At 40.0% G+C, this 4,388-nt stretch overlaps 1 pseudogene; it reads right to left on the reverse strand.

The window, feature by feature from the left end:
- Positions 1-2,713: 2,713 nt before the first annotated feature.
- LOC138092152 (olfactory receptor 56B1-like) lies at positions 2,714-3,679 on the reverse strand (annotated as a pseudogene).
- Positions 3,680-4,388: the final 709 nt, after the last annotated feature.

Raw genomic sequence — 4,388 nt, forward strand, 5'->3', positions numbered from 1 at the left:
TTCATATCAGGTGCCCAAAGCATTGGAGCTTCAGCTTCAGAATCATCTTTCCAGTGGATATTCAGGGTTGATTTCCTTTAGGATTGACTGGTTGGGTATCCAGAGACTAAGATCATAAGAACTTAATCGCTCCCTTGAACTTAAGGGGAAAAGAGAGAAAAAAAAGTGTTCTTGGGTAAAAACCATAAGAACTGTAGCCACAAGCAGATGGTCGGCAAGGCAAGACCTTAAGGGACACATCAGAGCCCTGATGTCAAAGCAGGCTAAAAGGAAAAGGAAAAAAAAAAAAAAAACCACACACACAAACTCTTTCAACTCGTGAACAGTAATCTCCTGCCAGTGAGCTCAATCCAACTGAATGCTAGACAACAAAGGATGCTGGGAGCCAGCGTGAGGAACTCCGCTCATGGCAAAGGTCATGAGAAAGGAGGCTTGGCATACGCAAAGGCGTGATCAAGCCTCAGGAAACCCCCTGTTCCTGAGCATCTAACCCCAAACCCAGAGTCTGTTTTATGCTCTCACCTACGCCTCTGACTTTACAGGGGGCTCTCCCCCATAACTGTTTCTCTCAGAGAAGGAGTAAATGCGCAGCTCCAAGGCAATAAAAATTCCTGGGCTTGACAAGAGTGTTTCAGCTTACGGACTCCTCTGAAGGTTATCTAGCCCGCCTGTATAGGTTTATAGGTTTGTCCGGCCACATGTGATTGTTTACAGCCTCCCAATCTGAGCGGCACGAGATGTTTTAGACTTACTAAAGGCAAATTATTTTGGGGAGTTAGAAATTATTAGTATAGTGGGTTGGTTAGCAATTATATTTGTGAAGGGTTTTTCATTTGTTGTGTCAATAATTGCTGCTAATTCCCTGCTCTGGGTGGGACAAGGATGTTTCAGGTCAAACCTCTCAGCTGACAGACTAGCTTGTCTGACAGGATTATCCATAGTCCTGCCACTATGCACATGATTGTTTACTACCTCTTAACCATAAACAGCACAGAGAGTTTTGGAGTATTTTGAGAGTCTTAATTAGCATAGGGCTTTTTCTTCTTCTTGAGTCAATGATTGCTGCCAGGCCTCCATATCATTAAGCACCTGGGAATATATTAATCAATGTATTTGGAATATAGAAAAGGAAATACAGTAGTTTTTGATGTTAGCAATACTAGACTTTTTGAGTTAATGTATTTTCTCTTTTGTAATAGATCACTGTGCTTTGTTATAAATCACTGTGTCCTTGTTATGTAAAAACGTAACTTTATCACTATCTTAAGACCAAATAGATCTTAAGGGGAACATTGGTGAAAGGATTTTCATTTGTTGGGCTGATGTTTGCTGCTAAATCTCCATGTTCCCTACCCTTATAATGAATATAACTAACATATAGGAGAAATAAATATTAACTTTTAAGACTAATCATGTTAACCTTGGGTTAAATAAATTCCTTTCTTGATTGTAACTCACTACACCCTCACCCTATAGGAATGTAACTTTATTTGGAGGGTGGTGCCTGGTTTAAGAAAAAACACCCTTGGAAGAAAGAAGTTTTTTGGTTATCAAAAAGAAAGGATCATAAAATGTCAGCAGGTCTCACTCATGGCCAGAAGATGATGTACCTTTTTTTATACATTTATGTGAAGCACCTGATTTTGATAAAGGTCAGGACTGCTGACTCCTGCGTGACTCTATATGCATCCCTATGTGTAACAAAAGGTATATAAGCAAACCCAAAACTAAAGAAATCGGATCAGTTTCCGGAAAGACTGATTCCCTCATGTTATTTCTTTCTTGCTCCCTGTTTTTCTGGCTGAATTCCCGTCTGGAGCATGGATGCTATTCCACGTAGACCAAGTTATTCAGCCTCTTCTTCTACACCAAGTTATTCAGCCTATTTTTCTCCACTAATCTTCCTACTACACTATCCGTTTCTAATCTCTCTATATCTGTGATTAGATATGTACTTTTCCAAAGATGCCGACTCTGTCCCCACCTTTGAATCACCCTGGATCCACCAGGGCTGGACCCCAGCAAAAGGACGCTGGGTCATATGGTATATGAGCTTCAGACTTTAGGGCACAGAACAGTGTAGAAAGGGCAGAGAGCAGATGTGGAGAAACCAATGGAGCAAGATCATGATCCTTCTGAATATTTCTCTCTCTCCCTCTCTCTCTCATGCATTCATCTACTGATCTACGACTTTCTCCTCAGTCTGCTCATCTAGCCATATTCTCCCCAAGCCTCATTATAGTCCAGCTGGGCTTTGCTCATCTGCAGTATTTTCTACCACTGCATCTGCATTCATATTACTGGAATGATACTTGTTCAGCAAGATTGACTTTGCTCCCAAGTCACAGCTATCAGCAAACAGGCAATATTTGCAATTCACATCCCATTCACTTTTATTTCTTTGATTGCAAATGTGTATGTGTATGTATACCATTCTGATAGCCTATTTATTGTAGGGGAAAGAGCTAAATCATTAATTACAGTTTTTTATTCCATTTGATTTGTTTGTTAGAAAGTGTTTCCTTTCCTCACATATATTTAGCTCTTGTCCATAATTTGGAGCTACTGTGAAGGGTTTTTTTTTTTTTTTCTTTCAAGTAATTTCACAGTTGTTTATATGAAAATGTGAGAAAGGAATCTCAAAGGCATTCACATTTCCCATCATCTCTGAATGTCTAATATCTACTCTTAAAGATGTTGAAGTACCTATACATCATGGAGAAGGTCTCGGGTGCCTTACTTTCTTTTCTAAACTCAAACAAAACCCCTTTTGGAAGCCTGCCCTAAGTTCCTTAGTCCTAAGTGAATACACCATAGGGTTGAGGGAAGGGGGCATAATATTGTGCAGCACATTTAGTAGAACTGGAATCAAAGGAGCTTTTGCCTCTGCCAGGTGAGTTACTCAAATCACTACAACAACTGTATGAAAGAAGAGGATGAGGATGAGGTGAGAGCTATAAGTGCTCAATGCTTTAGATGCAGCTTCAGTTGAGTTCAGTCTAAGTACAGAGTGCAAATCAAAGTGTATGACAATAGTATAAGACTTAGATCATTCCCGATTCCAAATGCCAAAACCATTTGGCAAATGCTGTTTGGCCTCCTGCCATCACAAACCAGGCTAGTGACCACAAGATTAGAGCAAAGGCAATGCTCAGTCTCATTCCTGGAGCAATAATTATGCTGGGCAGCAAGCACAGGTACTGGAATGACAAGCAAGCCATTCTGAAGCACCATGAACAAGGAAGATTTGAAGATTAAGCATTGGTGACAATTGATGGATGGTGAAGAGGGTGACAAATGGCTACATTTCTATCAAAAGCCATGCAGAGGAAGATACCAGACTCCATGCCAACAAAGCAGTGAAAGGCATAAATTTGAGCAAAACACTCAGGGAGGCTAATGACCCTGGACTCAAACCAGAAAATGGCTAGAATCTTGAGCATGATAGTGGTGGCCAGACCCATGTCCAACACAAACAGGATGCCTAAGAAGTGGTACATGGGCTGCTGAAGAGCAGGGTCCTGGCAGATGGTGGTGAGGATGAGGATATTAGCACTGACTGCTGAGAGGTAGGGTAACGCCATGGTAAAGAAAGCCAGTGTTGCCAATGGAATCGCATCAGCATGAACTCAGAGATCTGGAATTTAGAGCTATTGGAGATTTTAGGGGATGCAGACATATTTTCCTGAGAGTAAAACAAATATATTTTTAAAGTTGCATTCTCTGAGCCTAATTATACTGAACATCATTTTGAAACGGTCTCTGCATAGCATAGTTTGTAGTTTGCTGTTAATGAAATGATTCTGTAGCACATCTCATAATAAATTACAATGAAGTTCTAGTACTTTAGAAGTGGAAAAGTGCAAGTGAAAGTGAAAGTGTTAGTCGCTCAGTGGTGCCTGACTCTTTGTGATCCTATGGACTGTAGCCTGCCAGGCTACTCTGTCCATGGAATTCTCCAGGCAAGAATACTGGAGTGGCTAGCCATGCTCTTCTCCGGGGGATCTTCCAGACCCAGGAATCAAAGTGGATAGTAAACATAAAAATAGCAATTATCAATATTGGTTACTCAGAGAAAATTCTTCATGAATCTCACATTTTTATGTACACTGTCCTCAGTTATTTCAGATTGGGACCAGCACATAAATATAGTTCTAGGGTTTGTTGGGTGCTGTTGCTGATTTGATTTTTAATCCTTTCATTTTCTTTTTCAAAAATTCTGTGAAATCAAGCAAATGTGTTTGTTTTTTTCATAGGTATCTTTCTTGTTTCAGACTATCATTAAGTGACATTAAGTAGATTGATTTTGTAAATTCAGATTTATTTCCTTTATGTATCATTTTGGAACATTAGCTATGTTTTCTTACTGTACCACTTGAACTTGTAAC

This window comes from Capricornis sumatraensis, chromosome 16 (genome assembly GCF_032405125.1).
Source record: "Capricornis sumatraensis isolate serow.1 chromosome 16, serow.2, whole genome shotgun sequence".
Taxonomy (NCBI): Eukaryota; Metazoa; Chordata; class Mammalia; order Artiodactyla; family Bovidae; genus Capricornis; species Capricornis sumatraensis.